This window comes from Centrocercus urophasianus, unplaced genomic scaffold, assembly GCF_019232065.1.
Source record: "Centrocercus urophasianus isolate 14NV4802_14NV808 unplaced genomic scaffold, USGS_Curo_1.0 seq_10, whole genome shotgun sequence".
Taxonomy (NCBI): Eukaryota; Metazoa; Chordata; class Aves; order Galliformes; family Phasianidae; genus Centrocercus; species Centrocercus urophasianus.
Genome location: NW_024884142.1, coordinates 3347846 through 3369251, shown reverse-complemented (window position 1 = coordinate 3369251; position 21406 = coordinate 3347846). Strand labels below are relative to the sequence as shown.

The 21406-nt window shown below is 46.2% G+C and overlaps 1 protein-coding gene across 6 annotated transcripts in view; it reads right to left on the bottom strand.

The window, feature by feature from the left end:
• PUM2 (pumilio RNA binding family member 2) overlaps positions 1 to 16634 on the bottom strand; it is a 64462-nt gene extending 47828 nt beyond the window's left edge. For all 6 annotated transcript variants that reach the window (XM_042828352.1, XM_042828380.1, XM_042828394.1 and 3 more), the window contains exon 1: positions 16582 to 16634. The gene's annotated coding sequence lies outside the window, so the exon portion shown is untranslated. The remainder of the gene's footprint in view (positions 1 to 16581) is intronic.
• Between the last annotated feature and the right edge of the window lie 4772 nt (positions 16635 to 21406).

Below are 21406 nucleotides of genomic sequence, written 5' to 3'. Positions count from 1 at the left end.
CTGCCAGCTACCTGCTTTTGGAATCAGCTGCTAGATGTAATCTTCGTTTTCAGAAGCTGAAAGCAAATAAGCACTTCCTACTATGGTTCCATTTTCAAGGCCAGGCTGGATGGAGCTTCAAGCAACCTGGTCTAGCAGGACGTGTCCATGCCTACAGCAGAGGGCTGGAACGACATGATCTTAAAGGTCCCTTCCAACCCAAACCCTTCTATGACTCTGTGCTATTTCCAGTAATGCACAAACACACGCACTGTGGGGAATATCAGCTCTCACGTGCTGCTGTCACAAGGCTACATCGTGAAAGGGGGAAAAGTTCAGGGATACTCTTCAACAGCTCCCTTTCCCCTGCCACAGAAACTCGATACAACATACAAGCACACACTAGTCCATTATTCATCACAGTATTAAGCATGAGGTTCTGACAGAGACCAAAAATAGCAGTGTTGTTTTTTTGGAATACAGACTTAATACTCCCTTTATCTTCCATGCACAACATGTTTTACATCTAAACACCTATACAAAAGTTTTTCTTTACTCTGTATCAGGACTCCCAGAGCAGGTATCTCATTCTGCTGGTCCTCTGCTGCCTTGCTCTGCATCCACCAGACAGCCCTCAGACCTGAAAGCCACAAGCTTCAAGCAGTAAGCCGAGCTGATGCTAGAGGTAAAAAGGTCAAGAGAGCTCCTGCTTTAAGTAATTGCCACTTCTGGAATCCAGGCACCTGAATCTCCGTGCAGGGAGAGGTACCTGCTCCAACAGCCCACACTCCTGCTGCCAGTGAGCACCTCTGCATTTTTCAAGCTAATGCAAGCGAAGATCACCTCTCCCTTCCCAAGCAAACACCCGAACACCACGACAAAGGGATGGCGGCACTGTGCAGCTGCAGGTACAGCAGCAGGCCAGGGGCACAGCACACACGTCTGCTGGCTGACTGACAAAGCTGGCACTGAAAAAAACAGAAGCCGCTAGCTGCTCTGCAAATGCTACAGCCTCTTTCTGTGTCCTCCTCAATAAGCTCAATGCAAAACACCTTTCCAGCAGCTTCCTCCAGGTGGTGGCTCTTCTGCAGCTTTTATCATCTCATGTGTAATACATCCTTACGGTGGCCTTCCCATCACTAACAAATTAAACTAGTTCAAGAACACAGCAATGGCTGTACTTTGAAACACAGCGTGCCACAGTTCTGCCAGCCCTCCAGGTGGGTTCAGCACAGCCCAGTCACCTTGGGCAGACACTTGACTACAGACACAGAAAGTTCATTTAACATTTCAGAGGGGTAGTAGGCTTGAAATTAATACAGAAAAATATTTTACTAGAAATGAAAACTTTAGACAAGTCTAGTAGAGGTTTATAATGAAGAATAAGGGAAAAGGATGCAAGGAGCCTAAACTGCAAATCTAATGGCCTTTATTATCACATACTGCAGTTCAGAGCTGTACATAGTTTTCTAATCCAGAACATTTTGTCAAATTTCCTACTTTCCTTATTCAGAGACCAGCCAGTCATGTGTCCGGATACCAAAAGCTGTGCAGCAGCCGAATACACAACCAATGCAGTCAGTAAGGGAACACTGCATATAAGTTAATTACAACCTGCATTTTAAGAACACGTGGTGCTCGTTTGCTTAAAGCAACCTTTGGCTGGATGCATCTTCCCACACCTCTGAGACACCGAACACCCAGAAGCTCGCTTACTACCAAGCTGCCCAATAGAAGTTCATATTTCTGTGCTATGAATATCTACTTGAAAATCAGTAACACTTTTTGAGCAACATCAACGTCAATATTGAACTGCAGGACTAATTAAGTGCTCCAAAAAGAATTACAGGACAGCTGAAAGAAGCAGTCCAAGTAAACAGTACATGCTAAAGATGCTTAAGACAACCAATTTTGAAGTTTTACTGTGATCCCACAGTTCAAATCTAAAAAGAACACTATTTTCTTCCAGCACATCCTTAAAAATTTTCACTGCATTAGCATCCTTAAAAATAATTTTTTGCAGGCAAATACATTATTTAATCTATTTCAGGTTTCTGAACGAATACTCTGAGATCTAAGTTTTATTCTACGTTATCATTAACATTCTCAGATGCTCTATCAAAAACAAATTTGTCAGCCACCACTGGCTCACAGTGCTCCTCAGAGCACAAGTTTCAGAACTGATGAGAGCAGCAGAGTGAAAAAACACAGAAGGCTACAAAGCAGCAGTTCTGTCTCATGTAGTAAAGCGATCAGTGCTGTTCAACACCCTTACCATGACCTAGGCAATGGGATCAAGGACACCCTCAGCAAGTTCACAGAGGATCCAAGTGGAGTGGTGGAGTGGTCCAGTTGATACAACAGAAGGAAAATACATCATTCAGAGGGACCTGGACAGACTTGCAAAGCAAGCCCACGTGAACATAAGGAGGTCTGACAAGGCCAAGTGCAAGGTGCTGTACTTGAATTGGAGCAATCCTAAGTATACGTGTAGAGAGAAGTCCTGCAGAGAACTTGTGTTTTCTGGACAACTAAAATCTTGATGCAAGCCAGCAGTGTGTGCCTCCATCCCATAATGCCAACAGTACCCTGGGCTGCACCAACAGAGGAGGTAGCAGCAGGGAGAGGGATGGGATTGTCCCACTGACCCTCTATTCTGCCTCTGTGAAGCTTCATCAGAAGAACTGTGTCCATGCCTGGGACCCCCAGTACAGTAAGGATGCAGAGCTGTTGGAGTGGGTCCAGGAGAGCCACAAGGATGAACATATGGCTGGAGCATCTCTCTTACAAAGTTGGGAGAGCTGGCTTGTTCAGTTTGGAGAAGGTTCTGGGGAGACCTCATTGAGACCTTGTACCTGATGGAAGCTCACCAACAGGAGGGAGAGCAATTCTTTACATGGTCTAAGGGATAAGACAAAGAGAGATGTCCACAAAAGAGAAGAGACTGAGATGAAATACTAGGAGGAATCTTTTTTTCAGAGGTTGGTGAGATGGTGGCACAGCTGCCCAGAGAAGCTGTGGGTGCCCCATTCTGGAGGAGCTCAAGGCCAGGTTGGGGGGCCTCGGGCAGCCTGAGCTGGTGAGGGGCAATGAGCCCACAGCAGGGGTTGGAACTGGGTGATCTTAAAGGTCCCTTCCAACCCAAGCAACAGTGTGTTACTGCAAAGAAGAAATATTCAACAAAAGCACTTTCCAATCTGCTGAAGGCAAGTCACAAAAGAGTATGGTGACCATAACACATGGCACGTGTATACGCAGTTATTCACTTGCCTGGTAGTCCTTCTAGTCAACAGGAGTGTCTATAAGATGGAACCATGCGTGTTGGAAAAAGGAACTTCCTGGATTTGTACAAGCAGGAAATAAAAATATACCAAAGTACTCAAGGCCTGCTCCAAAAGAAATACCTCCTATTTTATTATGGTGGCCCGTGACAGCAGAGACGGATGATGCTGGTATGGCAGCAGAGATTCAACCTTCCCACCAATATGCCATTACATTTATTGCCCTGTGACAGATGGCAGCAGAGGGGCAGTCTGACAAAATGGGGACTGAAGCAGAGGCATGTCACTGAATTCCTCCAAGGCTCTTGTTCAGGGCTGGTGAAAATGTCCAGCTAAGGGTGGTGACTGCGTTGAGAAACAGTGTTTCACAGCTGAGAATGTGGTCCAAGTTGAAGGAGGGAAGATTTAGGTTGGATGTTAGGGGGAAGTTCTTTACAAGGAGAGTGGTTAGGCCCTGGAACGGGCTGCCCAGGGAGGTTGTGGATGCCCCGTCCTTGGACGTGTTTAAGGCCAGGTTGGACGGGGTCCTGGGCAACCTGATCTGAATGTGCATGTTTGGTGGCCCTGCTAGGCAGGGGGGTTGGAACTACATGATCCTTGCGGTCTCTTCCAACCCGGGTGATTCTGTGATTCTGTAATGTGCTCTATCAAATCATGTTACTGTGCTCTCTGTAGCCATTGTTGTTTTCATGGAAATAAATAGGAGGCACTATTTTCAGAGCACCCCACATATCTAAGCCAGTTGTTATCTCAGAAGGCACTGCCAAAGTTGGCAATCACCAACCTGTTTCCCTGTCCTCTACCAACAGAGCACACAAACCCAGTCTAACAGGACAGCACTCCCAGCAAGAGAGGCAGAGGAAAATGAAACATCTCTGCACCCACTTCAGTCCCATCTGGTGGCTGCAGAGGCCAGCACCATCCAGAAACCTTGGTTCTCTTCCTGGCTGCAAAGTGAAACACGCTTCATGAAACACAAAACAGCATTCAGTCCTCACAAACTCTTCTGCCACTAAGAAACTGCTCTCCCCCTTGCACAGACTTTTATATCCATCTTCCCATCCAGGAAGTATTGGTCAGAAAATGGCACAACTGCGTGGTACAAGATTTTCTAAACTACTTTCATATGTCCTAAAGCCCAGAACTGTAACGTCCACAGTCAAAAACAGGCAGAACTACCAGCCTAACCAATAAATAACATGGCACGATTTATTACTATTTGTTTACTGCTTGCTCCATTTGAAGTGATATATTCCAATGTATGCAAGCACGTGTTATAAATGACCAAATCTGAACTGCACCTGCACCTCTGTCTAACCCTGCTTGTTACTTAATTGGTGTTGATTGCTTAATAGATGCATGCTACAAGTTTAAGTTTTCTCATTTTGAGTATCAGCACTTTTCTTGGTAGCATCACCTTTCCATAACACAGCAGCGAGTGCCACAAGTGATGCAACAGCAACTGCAGGGAACTCAGATGTTTCCAATCATCAGTATTTAATTTTAAAAAGCTCTGCTAGTGCAAATTAACACTATGCAGCTCCCTCTCTCAGAAGTGTGATATTACATTGCTGCTCTTCATTATTTTATAGTTCGCTTTTCTCTTAAAAAGGTTAAAAAGTGAACTGCATGCTACAGAAAACTTAAAATTCGCCTTTTCTGAAAATGAAAACGAGACAGAAGAAGTGGTCTGTGTAAGAAGTAGAGACAATTTACACAAAATAGCATTGTATTTCAGTAATTGTTACTCCTTCCTTCTAACAAAGAGACCTTTATTAAATATGTTAACGGTTGATAATCACAGAATGGCCAGGGTTGGAAGGGACCTCAAGGATCATGAAGCTCCAATTCCCTGCCACACGCAGGGCCACCAACCTCCCCATTTAATACCAGACCAGGCTGCCCAGGGCCCCATCCAGTCTGGCTTTGAACACCTCTAGGGATGGACAGAGCACCCACAGCCTCTCTGGGCAGCCTGTTCCAGCAGCTCACCACTCTCTGTAAAGAACTTCTCCCTGACATCCAATGCCTGCATTGCACAGGAATCAAGCTCTCAGTACTTTGCTGTGTGGTGTGGGCTGTGCTGGATGCAGATGCTAGGCCGGATGCTAAAAGCCCATCGGGTGGCTTGGTTCCAGAAGGAGCTCAGATCTCTCCTCCCATCAGGACACTGCTGAGTATGGACGTGCTCCACTGCTCTCTGAAGTACTGTAGAAGCAAGAGGCATCAGGAGGTCTGGAAAGCAATTTGGAGCTTGGGTGCATGGTGGGGCTTTGTGGTGGGAAGGAAGGGCAGGAGGGACACTTCCATCCTACGCTGGCAGAAACATTCTGCCACTGGGTTGATGGTTGGATTCGATGATCGGATTTCCAACCTGAATGATTCCATAATTCTTTTTTTTAAGCTAAGTTTAGAGGCTCCTTCTCAAGCTCATTTCTCACCGATTGAGAAAATTTCACATTTTTGTGTTGATCTGGCAACTTGGGTGGAGAGGTATTAAAAACATGCAAATCATACATCGAGTATTAAACTGCCTAATCCTACAGCCATCCACACCACATGGGAATGTCCTGACCTTAACAGTGAGGTTTGTAAAGGTTTACAGCTTCTTCACCACACCTGAGGAAGGCAGTGCTGTTTCACAGGGCTTCCCCTTGGGAAGAAGACCAGGAGAGGGGCAGGTGAATTACATGCACTTCAGTGAGAGCAGCTGGGGAAGCTCTAAAAGGCTGTCTGTCCTTATCATTTTAGTACAACTTCTATTTAAGAAGAACGAAAAGAAATAGATGAGAACATTCAAGATTTTTAAAATTAACTTAATCTTCCCATGGAATTTGATGGCGAAACGTGGTTCAAGATACCAAAACAACAGTACTTTCTGACTGCATGGTTTTGACAAGCTGTGAATAAACAGGACTCGGTTGGCAAAGATTTTGTCCTTGGATGTACAAACATCCACAGGAGAGCTTGGAGCCCTCAGACATCTCCCTTACCTAGGCATTCTTCCTTCTAGCTGGTCTCCTGTTCTGTTAACCTTGTGTCTGTGTGCTTTGTGGCTGGAGGACCTGGCTGTGACTTTGGTTCCCTTGCAGCCACCTCTGCCTTTTTGGGGCTGCTAAGCACTGAGCAAGCTGTGTATCCAGAGCATGTCTGTTTCTCCATTGGGTGGTCAAAGGTAATGTTTTGTGATCCTGTTTCTTAAAAAGGAGGTAGGACTGTAATGCCAGCCAACAGGCTCTCCTTCTCCCATGTTCTCTTCTGATGGGGGTTACTGACCCATACTTAGCAGTATGGTTTAGTGGGCAACACTGGTGGTAGGTGGATGGTTGGACTAAGTGATCTTAGAGGTCTTTCCCAACCCTAATGATTCTAGGATTCTAAACCTTCCCTCCCTCAACTTAAAACCATTTCTCCTTGTCCTGCCATTATCTACCCTTGTGAAGAGTTGGCTGCCCTCTTGTTTGTAGGCTCCCTTTAAGTACTGAAAGGCTGCAATGAGGTCTATATAATGAGGTCAATAATGAATCAGAACAAATAAAACAAACAAGATGTACACACTTAGAATAAAGTAAAACTTCCCATAAATTAACCTTCTGCATTGCAAGCAAGACATCCATTTGTTGATGTGTTAACACAGCTAACAGAAAAATGAAAATAACCCAGATACAAGGGAATGAGGAACAGGAAAAATACTGAAAAATAATAACCAATGCACCCAAAGGAGAAAAGAAAAAAAAAACAAACCATGCAAAGCCTGGTCATTTCTCCATCAAGCCAACACCAATGAAATCCAACCTTCTGTTTGGGGTTTACACAGCAAGGGGACACAGGGTGGCGTGCTCCTTCTCATCACATTTTCTCTCCCTGTTCATTTCAGGAGGAGAATTGAGAGAGCAGCGTGACTGAGAAGAGTTCCAGCGGTGTGGAACCCCGCATGCTCTCCAGGAGGGTGCTAAAGCCAGAGGTGAAGAAAGGGAACTGCCCAGTTCTCAGACAGTGACTTGAATCACACAAGAGCACAAAGAGAAGGTTAAGCAGAAAACACAAAACCACGTTTGTTCCAATGCATTTTAAGAGTTACTATAGGCAAGAGCACGTTTTCTACTTTATCTGTCCACAGCAGAGAAACGCAGAGTTAAAGACATTGCTGTTATCAATCTCCTCAGCTGTTTTCTAAGGATGTTCTTTTCGGACAACACACCCACTGAAGCGAGCAATAGTTCTACAGTCACAGGGTATTTACAGGATACCCTGCATTAGAAGGGACCCTCAGTGATCACTGTGCCCAACTCTTGGCTCCACACAGGTCCACCCAAAATTCAAACCCTGTGTCTGAGTGTGCTGTCGCACTGCTTGTTGAAGCTAGCTGCTCTGCCCTGGGGAGACTTCCAGCACCCAAACACTCCCTCCTTTACCTAACATCCAACTGGAGGCTCCTCTGATGCAGCTCTACGCCATTCCCTCCTAGTTAAGGTGCCTGTTCCACACACTACATGCTCAAGACTGCTCAAAATACAAGTCATTTATCTGCAAATTCAGAACTCTTGTTTTCCTCTCTCTAGCTAAGGAAATACACAACGAGTTCTGAATGCCTTTCTGTTTGATTTTGTGTCATAAAACACACCATTTTAGCTACTTCCAACGAAAGAGCTGGGAACACCAGTTACCTCTTTCCTACTGGGAAAGTTTCAAGGCTGCTGCCAGAACTGTGGCAGTCACAAGCCACTGATCTGGTGAGGTCTCCAGTGCGAGACACAGGACATCTGGTGTCTTTTTCTTCTTTTTGAGTGCACAAAAAATCAACACCTGAAAACTCGCCCCCAAGAACCTCAGATTTGCTGCAAATTACACAGCAATAACAGGGTGAGAAGTTCTGCAAGAAACTTATTAAACCAGCTTTAACAAGAGTAGACGTTTTCCAATCAAATGCCCTTACCACAGCAAAGCAAAAGGAAAAATGCTTTCAATCTAACATTTCTCTCCCTAATTGGTACGGTTTGGAGAGTTGTATTAGCTGGCAGATCTGAGCAGCTGCTTAAAACATGCGTTTGACGTTCATTTACCTGGCCTCTAATTACGTGGATCTAAAGGTTACCGTGGTATGTATCTACTAAATATAAACACTGAGAAATGCAGAAAGACAGCACTTGTAATGAAGTTATCAGAGTCTGTTAACTGCAGAAACAGAAATCAATGAAGTCCAGAGCAGCTCCGTCGACTGATGGACACTTTGTGGGGAGAAGGCAGCGTCGATGAGCTAACACCCAGCCTGGGCTTCAAACATGATGGTATTTATGTGCTTTGCAGTTGTTCAGCACTCGAAAAACTCTTCAATATCCGTTCATGAAAACCTTTTGAAAAGGTTTAGATGCATATTGAAAAACTTTATTTTGAAATGAAAGTCACAAAGTTAGGAAATGCAAAAATACGATCTGCAAGATCACTTAAGATTTCTAGGGATGCTTTATGTGGATTCTATAAATGGACCAACAAATGATTCAGGAAATGTGACTCCCACTCTAAGGTCAGGAAATGGATTATGTTGTTCCCAACTGGAACGATGAGATGGTGCTCATTGTTCCTAGGGATGCCTACATGACTGTAAAGTCTCATACGGGAACATTATTTCCCAATTTCCATTGCACAAAAGTATCTTATTTGAACAACAAAAACAATTTTATTGTTTAAAATCAAGCAAAGTTTTTGCTAGCAATTGTCTGTTTTATACCAGAGGCAACAATGCTAAACATCTGCATATTTTATTAATTTAATAACACCCAGGCACTTATTTTGTGGCTGCATGAATTCTAACAGATTCCCACGCGAGTCACACTGAATACTTGCACAAACTGATCTATTGATTTCCTCCTCTGTACCACAGCAATGCTAAAAAGCTCCTGAACTCAGTGAACTTCTAAACTCTCTGCATCCTTCTCCCCAAAGGACTGTGTGTCAGCAGCTACTCACAGAACTGCTCTGTAAGTCCATACATTGCACCAGAAATGAGTTGCAGCAACCAAAGCCTAAATAGTTAAGTGAAAGCAGTTATGTTCCATTGTGCACAGCACCACTGTCCTCAAGAAGGGTCAAACAGGCTGCGACAGTCCCAGCATTTCTCAAAGAGCTTCCAGCAGACCAAGCTGCAGGATTTTCAAGGTTCTCACCATCAGTTCTCACCTTCTTTCCCCTCCTTTACTGGGGGAAGAGAGAGCAGTATTCAGACTCATAACTCTACGTAACTAAATTTAGGAACTGCTTATCAACCTTTGCTATGAGGAATGGTAGTAGATAGTAGCATCACAGAATGGCCAGGGTTGAAAAGGAGCACAATGATCATCTGGTTTCAGCCCCCCTGCTGTGTGCAGGGTCACCAACCAGCAGACCAGGCTGCCCAGAGCCACATCCAGCCTGGCCTTGAATGCCTCCAGGGATGGGGCATCCACAGCCTCCTTGGGCAAGGACAGACGAGGAAGACAGAACAAACACTGAGGACAGTGTCGCCCTGATGTTCCTCTTCACTTCAGCATGCAGCAAGAACACCTGCAAGTGTTCTGACATCCAAGAAAGCATACCCTGAACTTCACAAAACCCACATTGCCGTCGTAAATCCAAGCACTACTGACTGCTGATCACTAAACCTATTTACCCTGGGCAATCCTTCACACTGAAGCAAGGTGAACTACTGATGAACAGATCGCTAGCTGATCTGCAGCCCCATAGGGATGTCAGTGAAAGGACGATGCCACAGCAGCTAGTGGTCTTCCCAGATGCAGTGCAATCAAAGAGCCTGCAGTGCTTTTGGGGTCTTGAGGGAGAGAAAAATAAGTCAAAAGCCTGAGTGAGTCAGTGTGAAGGCCAAACCAGCATTCATTAAACCTCAGCACTGCCATGGAATTCCCACATAATCCACTCCATCCTTCCCTGTGAGCAGCCTCTAAAACACCCATCCATGCTCATTTCTCCATTATCTCTTACCAAGGACTCTGACAAAAATTCTTCAGCATCAACAAAAACAAACATTAAATACCCTACACCAGACAATGTTGCTCTGCCTTCTGCTTACCAAGATGTTCAGCTCATCCGCAGACGTTTCAGATGGCTTTCAAAAGACCCAAATAATTTCCCTAGTCTTCACAGGAATTACTGTCTTGGAACTAATCAAGTGTATTTATTAACTTATTCTGACTCACTTAGAAAGGATTTCTCAACTTCCACCAACTAATAGGAAGATTACTCAAAATCCACCAGTAATTGCAACCAAGCTGACATTCCTCTCAAAAACAAACTGCACACAACCATGCACTCACTTCCACGTACCCCTCAGTCAGTCAGAACTCACCCATCTTCTGTTACAAAGGGAAAACATGGCTCTTCCACACTCTGCATTTCCTTTAGCCTCCTCCTGAAGTCCTCAGGCTTACATCACTTTCTTGCCACAAAACCAGCAGGGTTTCACACAAGCTAATCCCAAAAAGCAAGAAGTTATCATTTGCTGGAAATAAGGATGGCTTCAGCTATTTTTACATGAAAAATCCCTGCTGTATTTGCAAACTTACACTTTTTGCTTTACTTTCTATATAGATTAAGCTCCTAATGGAATTCAAAGTAATGATTCACTATTCCTATTTATATCTGAAATGCATTTTTAAGTCGTTTTGGTAGTCTCACATTATGCGAGTTCATTGCAGCCTGCTAAAAAATAACACCAAATCCACAGTTTGAAGATACACTTCAGATGATTTATTCTGAACAACATTTCAGCATCTCCATTTTTACTTCTTAAAGAACTTTTGTTCACCTTTTTGTTCCTTCCCAAGAGAGTGGTGAGCTGCTGGAACAGCTGCCCAGTGAGGTTGTGAATTCCCTGTCCGTCCCTGGAGGTGTTCAAGGCCAGGTTGGATGGGGCCCTGGGCAGCCTGGTGTGGTGGGGGAATTGGAGCTTCATGATCCTTGAGGTCCCTTCCAGCCCAAGCCATTCTATGATTCTATGATCTAGTATGATTATTTCTATTAATGTTCTTTGCCATCTGTCTAAAAGGACAAAAAAACTGCATGCATTCATCTATAGAGCCGTTGCCCATGCAATACTTAGTGAGCACAACAGCGAGTGGTTCAGCTCCTAACACAACCTGCATAAATCACTGCAACAAAACATTCAGTCAGTACTTCTGACACTGCTGAAACACTACAAAAAGATACTGAGTGGCTGCCCTGCACTCCCTACCCAAGTTACCAGAAAATACACATTCATGGTATTCTCTGCTGGAGAAATGCACCCGTGTTTTGAGGGACCCAGGCAGTAATTAAACAAGGGCTCTGCTTACAATGCACCTCTGCCTCCCTCTGGGGAGGGGAAGCAGGTGGAAGAGAGAAGTGTGAAAACCTGTGCAGTTGCCTGTGATGGCAAGAGAAAAACACACCAACGTTTCTGCACATTCCAGTGGAGGAGTAGAACGCTGCAGCAATTTGTATTTACAGGACTGCTCTCATTTCAGCAGTAATGTAATAGAGAATGTGATACAGCAGAAAGCTGGACGTGGGCAAGAACGGAAGGAAAAACTGGAATAGTAAAAGTAGAAAAGTCAAAAGTAGCTCAAGAGTGAGGAAAAAAAAAACAAAACAGATTAAGGAAAAACACAACAAGAAAACAGACAACAGAGATCCCTGCGTTTAAGAGCCAGCTTCTTTGTATTATGCTTGCTCCTGTATTTACTACATTCTTGCAACACCCCCCAAGCTCCCCACAGCATCACAGGGGTCACGGGGAATAAAGCCATTCCCAGCTGAGATTGAAGACAAACGAGGAAGTTGTACCAATGGAACACCTGGAGATAAAAGCTTAACACTGGATTTTCTCCCCCAGATTACTGTTTCCAACAGAAGCTCTAATCTACAACAAAATCTCTGTTCTATTTTACCTTAATCATTTTTTTTTTTTTTTTAGGCTGCAACTGTAACAAGCAAAACTGGGTGCAAAACCCATAGCATTTCTCATAGGTCTGCTTTGCATAAACTCAAACCCAACTGTACGACAGACTTCTGATGGAAACCAGGCACTCACAGCACTGTGAAATGCTTATATATGTTACAGGGCCAAACAGAGCACTGGGAGGCTACTGCACGCAGTTTGATTTCTAACTGCTACAAGCAAAGGAACATTTTTTGACTTTGGATTACTGCAGGCTTTGAAAAAGTATCTCAGCTCACACGCATCCTTACAGCTACAGAGTCAATGCAAAGTGCAAGTGGTTCCATGAAAAACAAACAGGCCAACTATCCAACCATCGACAGGAACGCTGTGTCCCGCTGGGTCTGTGGAAGCAATACCCACCTGCAGCGTGATCCTGAGCGGTGGGGATGGAGTCAGCAGTGCTCCCACCTGCACCAGGCCCTGCTTTTTTTTTTACATTGCTACTCAGCACAATCTGTGAAGCTGTTTAGTCTGATCTTCTACATCTGCAGACTATGAAATGAAACAGCCCAGAAAACACATTATCTGAAATGCATCTCATTCTTGCATGTCAGCTTCAGTTTTTCTTACAAACTCGGTGCACTACAGAAGATCCTAACGAAGGAATGGACATAAAACTTCTGCAGCTTGTGCTGATGCATTTTTGGGTTTTCATGAAACAAAGATCTCAGGCTCAGATTAAAATGAACTTTGCCAAGTTATTTTCAAAGCATTCAACTTATGGCTCGAAACAAGCAGAGATGACAACCAGAAAAATCTCCCTGCGATATTCAGAACTTCTGCAGGTAAAAACTGCTTCTCCCTGGATACGCGGTGATCTGCACACATGTCCACTGTAACCAATGTGCTATCAATCTTTCAGTATGTCCTGAGGAACTAAATAACTGCAAACACAAAACCCCAAGTCTCCTCCGCAGTTTTAACTATGTACTTTCTGTGCTAACAAGCTGTATGACTTCCATTTTCAAGGCCGAGAAACCTCTCGCTTTTTGTGCTAAGCAGGAGTGCCACATCCAAACAATAAGGACTGACTTATGTGGAAAGCTGCTGAATCAGAACAAGGACACCTAGATGAGAAGATGCAGACAAAAGAAGTACAGCCCTCTAATCCCTCCACACCTAGTTTTCCACTGCTGTATGGCCAACCATTAGGGAATGTGTGTGTGTGCAAGTGCAGACAGATGGAGGAGGATGCACGTTAATAAAGTGGAATAAAAGTGTCTCTGTAACACAAGAACTGCTTTCACTGCTGCGGTACATATGCACCTTATTGACAAAACAAAGCTCCTGAAATCACTTCTGCAACTTCTGTACACCACACAACAAGCTCATCCAGCATCCACAGAACTGCCTTAAGCAATGCATATCACAGAGGACATGAACAGCAAGATACTTGAAAAAAAATTCCTCAAAATAACGTGGATGAAAACTAAAGAATGAAGTCCAAGAAGGCAGCCTGATATTGCCTTCATTTCCATCAGGACTTACATGCAGGCAGCTCTGCAGCAGAAAGACAACTGAGGTTCTACCACCTGTAACTGACAGCTCTGCCAGTGCAAAAGGAAGCCTACCTTAAAACTATATGGTAACTTCAAAGAAAAAGTACAAAATTGGATTACTTGCAGCAATTTACACACAAATACACACTGGAAAAACAGCACAGCCTGTACAGGACAGATCCATGCATTGACACTCCGAAGTTTGGGACTTAAATGCAGAACTAGATGCAGAAATCTGAAGTTTGGGTTACTACAGAGATACTTGTTCTCATTTTGGAGATTGTCACTGTAACACCTTCAGACACATTTCTTCTGTAAGCGTACAGCTGCTCTTAAACCAGCACATTCAGGAGAAGAATCTGTTCACCACTAATGAAATTAAATCTTCACAGATACACCCAGAGGTAACACCTGGCCCTCATCTGTAGGGCAAACATTTTCCAAAGCAACTCAGAAAGCACTTGCCTGTTAACCTGAAAGGCACAGCATGTATTCTGAGTGGGATTTAAACTAAACCTGGCTATCATGCTTCCCTATCCAAGCCATTACTGTAAAGCAACTGAATGCAACGTGTTTGAAATTACATCGCAGACAGTAGAACTGAATACATTTTCATCTTCTGATGCCATTTAAAACTCCTTCCTACCAAAGGAAGGTGAAGTGCCTTTGACTTCATGGTTAGAAGCACCAGAAATGACTGCACAGCTGTATTTGTTCTTATGGGAGCAGAAAAGGAACCTTACACGAAAAGACTTCTCGTGCCACTTCAGGACGACAATCTTGTCACTGGCTGTGTGACAGTGCTGCAACTGTGCACAACAGTCACTAGTGCTATGTCATGGGTGGGGAAAATCCACATCAGGCTAAGTATGCATTTCCAACTACATTTGCCAAAGAGAAGAGAAAGCAACAGCTTGATAAAGTTTTCACATACCTATACGTATGATACATGCAATGAGAAGCATTTATAAAGCCTGAAGAAACTCCAGTGCATTAACGCTCATTTCACAGGAGGGCTCAACCCAGAAAGAACACGAGAGAATTCAAGGTTCTCTTCAGTGCAATGGGCAGTGCAGTGTTTTGCCCTTCCACGATCAAAGAAGGCGTGAAGACATACAGGCAGGTATTTAAACCATCTCCTGGGTCACCTGCCTCTGTTTACAATAACTTGCTCTAATCATGCTGGAGACTTATAAACCACTGTACAAAGAATGGAAATCATCAAGGAGAAAGCTTTTACGAAACTCCCTATTGCAGATGTTTCTGTGTGCAGTCATATATCATTTCAGCAAGCAAAAAAAGTCTAAGAGCAAAGTAGAAAATGCTTTCACAAACCCCATCCAGCCCCCTGTACTCAACAAGGGGACGCCCTGCTCGTATGCTCACCCCAAGCACCTGCCCTAAGGAACTTCCCCAAGGGCAAACTACGAGGCAAACACACATGCAGCATTTCATGTCATCACAATCCTACATAACATTTCATACAGGCTGCCACAGTAAGAGACAACTTCTCACTGCAATACAGGCAAGTCCAACTTTTTAGTCAACAGCCTCGTGTGGTGGCAACCACGACATCAGATATGGTTACAGCTGTGTCGACACCCCGAACGCTGGAGAAAAATATTAAGTAGCGAAATGATACTACAGAAATTAATTAGAAAAGCTGTTTCCAATTAATGCTGGAAAAACAACAACAACCCTATTCAAATCCTATATTACTTCCCTAGATGCAACCTCCACATACTAAACTACAGAACTATCAGCACTATCAAGCAGTTTCTCACACGCATTTGCCTTCTAACCACTTTGCTGGGCCAAATTCCAGATTCAGAACTCTTTGCACACTTGGGAGAGCCATCAGCTGATTCAGCGCCGTTCCTACACACACAACCGAAGCACATCGCCGAATTCCCATCTCCCTTCCGCTCCGCGCCTCCTTCTCCCACCAACAGAACGCATCCGCTCTCGCACGGCCACGAACTGAGCTGCGGGTCACGGGGAAGTAGAAAATAATTCTGTTTCTCGGCACAGCCGCACGTGTCGGAAACGCTTTCGCCCCAGAGACGCCGATCGTACAGAAACGGCGCTTTTTATCTACGAAAACGGGGACGCGAGGCGGTAAATACACACGAAACGCGTCGGTATCCCGCACAACCGAAGCACAGAGCCGGGAGGCAACAAAGAAAAGAGAAACTAAAAGAGATCTCCGTGCGCTTTGTTCGCACGCCACACGTAAAGCCACAACGATAAGGCGGCCAGGAAAAGTTTCGCTCGTTCGGCAGCGGCTCACACAGCGCTCCGGGAACGGCGGACAAAGCCCTGCCGGCACCGTCCGTCAGAGCGCGGCGCCGCGGGGGCGGGCAGGAGTGCGGCAAGGCGCAGAGCCGCCCCGGGCGCGCAGCAAAACGCCGCGCAGCCCCGCACGACGGCGGCCGCCCGCCCCGACTTCTGTTACCGCCGCCGGTTTCGAAGCACGATTACAGCCCGAGCCCTCGCGGCGCGGAAGCGGCGGCAGCCCTCTCGTCCCGCCCTCCCCACAGCCGCGCTCATCACAAAGCCCCGAGCCGCCGGCGCTGCCTCGGCCCGAACAAAGCCCCCGCCCCGCTCCCGCCCCGCCACCCCTCCCGCCGCCGCCGCCGCCGCCGCCGCCCGCTCCCACCTCGGCGCCGCGAGCACACAAAGGCGGCCAGCCCGCCGCGCAGGCCCCGCACCGCCCCGCCGCAACATGGCCCCCTCCCGCCCTCTCTCCCCTCCCTCGCCGCAGACAAAAGGGGGCTGGAAGAAAGAAGGGGGGCGGCCCGCCCGCTCCGCCCGCCCGCGGCCTACCCCGCGCGGCCCCGCCGCTACTCACGGGCTGGCTGGCGGCGCCGCTCGCCGCGACGGAGCCGGAGCGGGCCCTGGGACGCCGCCGCCCGCCCGCCGCCCCCCGCTCCTCTCGGCGCCTCTCCTTCCGGCCTCCCCTCCCCCCCCCTCGGCCGCGAGGGGCTCACAACAACATGGCGGGAGGGCGCGCGCGGAGGGAGAGGGAGAGCGAGAGCGCGGCAAAGCTCCCCCCGCCGCCACCGCCGCCGCTCGCCCCTGCCGCCGCCACAGCGCATGCGCGCCCCACGCCGGGAGGAGGCGGGGAGGCGGCCCCCGGCCCCTTCCGCCGCTCACCGCGCGTGCGCCGCCCGCTGGCGTCCCTCCTCCCCTCGGAGCGGCCCTCGCCGCTCTGCCCTCGGATTGTGCGGCCGTCGCTTCTCCCGGGAGGTTTTCGACGTTATCGGCTTCCCAAAGGAAGGCCACGGAGCGGGGGAAAGGCGCGTTGTTCGTACAGTAAACAGTACACGCGTGGCCGGAGCTACTAATTGGCTGATGTGCCTGTGTGTGATGGCCGTGGGAGGATTTAGTTCTTTCCTTCCCCGAGAACGTGAAATGCGCGACCTCAGATACAGCTGTTGATAAATACATCATTACCTTGCAGTCAGTAAGCGCTGCTAGAACCACAGAATGGCAGGGTTGGAAGGGACCTCTGGGGTTTATGGACTCCGGCCCCCTGCTACTACAGGTTCCCAACAGCAGCTCACTGTGGGGTTTGTCGGCTACGCTGAATTACATCCCCAATTATTCCCAGCAGCATTTCTCTTGTAGGACACAGAGCCCAGCCTGTCAGTGTCACTTCAAAACGCAGATTCCACAAGGAAATTCCACACTGTCTGCCTCCTCAGCAGGTCTGCTAAGCCTGGCTGGCTGCAGGGCACTCGAGAAGCCATCTTTAGATCACACCTTAGGGTGGGACCCCATTATCAGTCCTAGCAGGCTGCACAGCGCTGCTGCCCCAGTTCCTCCTGCACACAGCAGGCCTGTCCACCAGCCTGGGGCTCGTGTGGTGCCCAACAGGACAGCAGCGCATTGATGGGGAGCAAGGACTTTGGGGTGGCCTGCTGGGGAGCAGAGGTCTGCCTGCCAACTGCCTCCTTAGAGGCATCCTGAAGGAAAAACTCACTGTTGGGGGCATAAAAGTTCCCATTTCCTGATAAATGTCTTCCTAAGAAATGAAAATGATTTCTTCAGCTTAACGCTAAGCAGCCAGATGCCCGGCTAATCCCTGTGATCCCGTGTCCTGTCCCACTGCCACCTTTGTCTGCAGGGCTGCAGAGCCATTTCCTCTGCTCTCTGGAGGAGAGAAGGCCTCTGAGTCGGCCTCCGAGTCACAGCCTGTGCTGCAAGCAGGGGCTGTTCTTGCTGTCCCAGGCAGCAACAGCTGGTCTGTATTATACCAACTCAGACCCTTCTGGAGGCCCGGTCTATCCTGGGTAATTCTGATCAGCAGCAAAGCGCGTGTATGAAGCATTCAGTGTTCAGGAGGAATTCGACATGTATATATATGATAAGCTTGAAGGACTTCTGCATCAGTCTGCTCCTCAGTACTGGAAAACACTGTTTAAGTGTAAACGGTTCAGGATTTGATCTGAGAAATATTGCTTTGTTATTTTCTTAATAATTTTTCTAGAGAGTAAATTGCATAACCACACATATCACAGTCTAATGGTATCACTGAAGTTCTGTCTCACTTTAAAAAAGTTCAAGAATAGTCTTTCTCTTTTCCTCTGAGTGGAAAATTTAAAATTACTTAATGCTTGACATACTTTAACTTAGTGTTGCTCCATTACAAAATGCTTTTCTTATCTATTTCTTTTTTGTTAAGGAGATATTAACAGCCGACTGGGCTCTGCTCACACTCCAGATGTTTCTGATAAGCACTGATAAACATAGTCTGGCTGTGGTTGGTGTTTTGTTTTTGGTTTTTTTTTTTCCTGTGAATGGGCATCCTCAATGCCATCCAAATATATGGCCCACAGTTTAGAGAAGTAGCCAAGGATATGGAAAATCAGGGTGCTGCTGCCTTCCTCCAGAGTCTTGCTGTGCAACTTGGGCAAGTTCCCTAATCAAGGAGCTGCAGTCCTAACTATCCCACTCAGCTGGTGTTTAATCCGACTGGTGCCTACATTTTCCAAAACCACAAACGTCAGGACCCAAAGCTCTCCATGTGAACAAAATTTCTCTTGGTGTGCCAGGAGGTGCACGTCCTCCAGCATCTCTGACGTATCATGCTGTTAGACCTAGCATGGCGGCAAATAATTAACCAGGCTTAATTAAATCAAAGGCATTTCTCCATGGAAATTAAATAAATTGATATGGTAGACCTTCTCAAAGCATCTCTAGAAAAGATGCAAGTCCCTACGTGAAGTTGTGCTATTTTAAGCCAATGTTAACCCCGCTACATCTCAAGGACTGGGGACCCCTAGATTTGATTTCTTCGCTCGAGACCTGCAGGTCCGATTTCCTTGCAGAGTCATGAAAATCAGACACAGCTTTGTCTGTCCTCTGCTGCAGGGAAGAACTCAAGAACCTCTGTCTCAGCCCTGCTTGCAGTCTAATCACCATCCTGCTGCCCATGAGGAGCAGTCATAAAAGGGTGAGCCTTGCTCAGCCTCTGAAATAAGAGCCACAGTTCACTACCTACCACCTTCAGGCTGCACAGCACTGCAGATCCAAATTGATTAGAGCTATCTGTCCACATTCCAGAGCAGGGCCTTGGAGTGGCAGGACATCCCCCGAGCACATCCCTTGTTACCTACATCTCCACGAGAGAAGTGCTGACTCAGATGAATGCTTTGTGCGTTCACAGGAGCAGCTCCTGTTTTGATGAAGTTATTAATTATCCCACACGCCGCATAGTACATCTGGCAGCTCATGCACAGTTCTGGATTCCACTTTGTCAACAGGCATACTCTTAATTAATTAAAAAAGAAACCTGAGATACCACCTGCACAAGATTCGTTGCTAAATGCATGGCTGTGGGAATCCATTGGCATTTCACATTTTAGACCAGCAGTGGCTGTGATATTTAGGAGCGTGTACTGAGATAAGAGCTGTAGCCCAGTGCCCCAGCATCCCTTTGGGCCAGCCTCTCCCTGGGGCCTCACGCATTACTTACACACTGTAGATTTTGCACAGAGGGACTTTCCCACCCACGCATCCTTTTTCCTCACCTTTGCTTTACAAACACAGACTTTCCATGGCCATTCACCACATTCAGAGCTGCTTTTGCCTACGCAGCCTGTTCATTAATGCAGCTTCTGCTGCAGCTTCTCCTTGCACTGATACTGCCTGAAGCTTCATAGGCTACTCCTGCCTCAAACCTTCTGATACAGAGACATTTGACCCAATGTATGCAAGTACTTGATTTTAATGTTGAAATGCACACACCTTTGAGCTATTTTCCGTGAATGTAACGGGAAGAACTCTTCTGAGTTACTTTAGCATCCTTCAAATTTTCCATTTAACAGCACAAAAACTGGCACAGAAAGGCTTTCCTTTAGTGTGTTTCCTGTAAACCATTTGACAGCAGCCGCGCTATCAGTTTTCTGAAAGCCCCATTCTGCTGTGCTTCTCAAAATGGTTCCATTTGTTTCCCTTGCAGGTGCAACATTAAATTTCTTCAATGAAGACCACCTTGGATTACTTATTTGTTTTTTGTACTAGCTTTCAACTGGCATGGCACAGTAGGCCAGTACAAATGAGAATGCTTCATGTTAGAACCAACAGAAATGCTCAGCTGAATTATGACAATTTTTGCTGCTAGTCACAATTTTGGACTTTCTCGTTGCTATCCTGTTGTTTCAAAATGTAGGGAGGCTGACTTGCCATTAGATGGTTATGTACGGTTGGACTAGATGACCTTAGAGCTCTTTTCTAACCTTAGTGATGCTATGGTTCTACGATTCTATGGCAATTGCTTCTGAAAACATTTCCAACCTTCCCAAAAGCTTTTCTTCCAGAGGTTTAAAGGAAATGCACAAAAGGTGTCGGTGAATTGAATGCACAACCCTGCAGCATGTCTTTGTGAACTTGTTAGGAGAAAGAAGTGTATCTCGCGGAGCTGCTTTGCCAAGTCTGTGCCAACACTGCCCAGAAGTCAGCTGAACGCTCGTTTCACCAGTAAGGCAGCTTTTGTCCCTGAGTCATTCACCTCCTCCTAATTGGCTGGGCTATAAACAAGGCTCATAAACATACCTCAGAGTTGCAACAACCAGAGACAGCCATTGTAACAGGAGTGACTAATGACATCACTACATGTACATAAATGGGGATGGCTGTGGAGTGGCAAAGTCAGAGATAACGCCAGCTGTTTTTTAGTTCCACGTTCATCTCATCCTCAGCAGAGTGGCTGTTGGCCCTTATCTTAAGAAAAAAAGCTTTATTGTCTCAACAGAAGAATGTTTTTCTTTCCTTTGGAAAAATAAGTTCCAGAAACTCTACATGTGAAGTGAAGATTATGGCTCTTAAAACCAAGGATCGCCTATTGTATTCAGTACAAAGAATGAAACCACAGAGATATGCATTACATTGATTCTCACTCATTTCATATATTACACTGTAATGAGTAAACACTCTTATTTCTAATAGAAGATAAAGAAGTTCAAAGAACTATCCTGAGCAGTGAAGTAATCACATGAGCACTTGAAAAAAAAAGGCAGTGACAGTAATTAGTTTTGTGCAAGTAGATGAGGAAGATGGGTCATTCAGCCATATCCAAACAAAGGATGGGGGCAAGAATGTTTTTTTTTTTTTCTTCTCCTAAGCAAAACCATTATAGGAATCCTCAGAGCACATCTGGAAATTGTAATTAG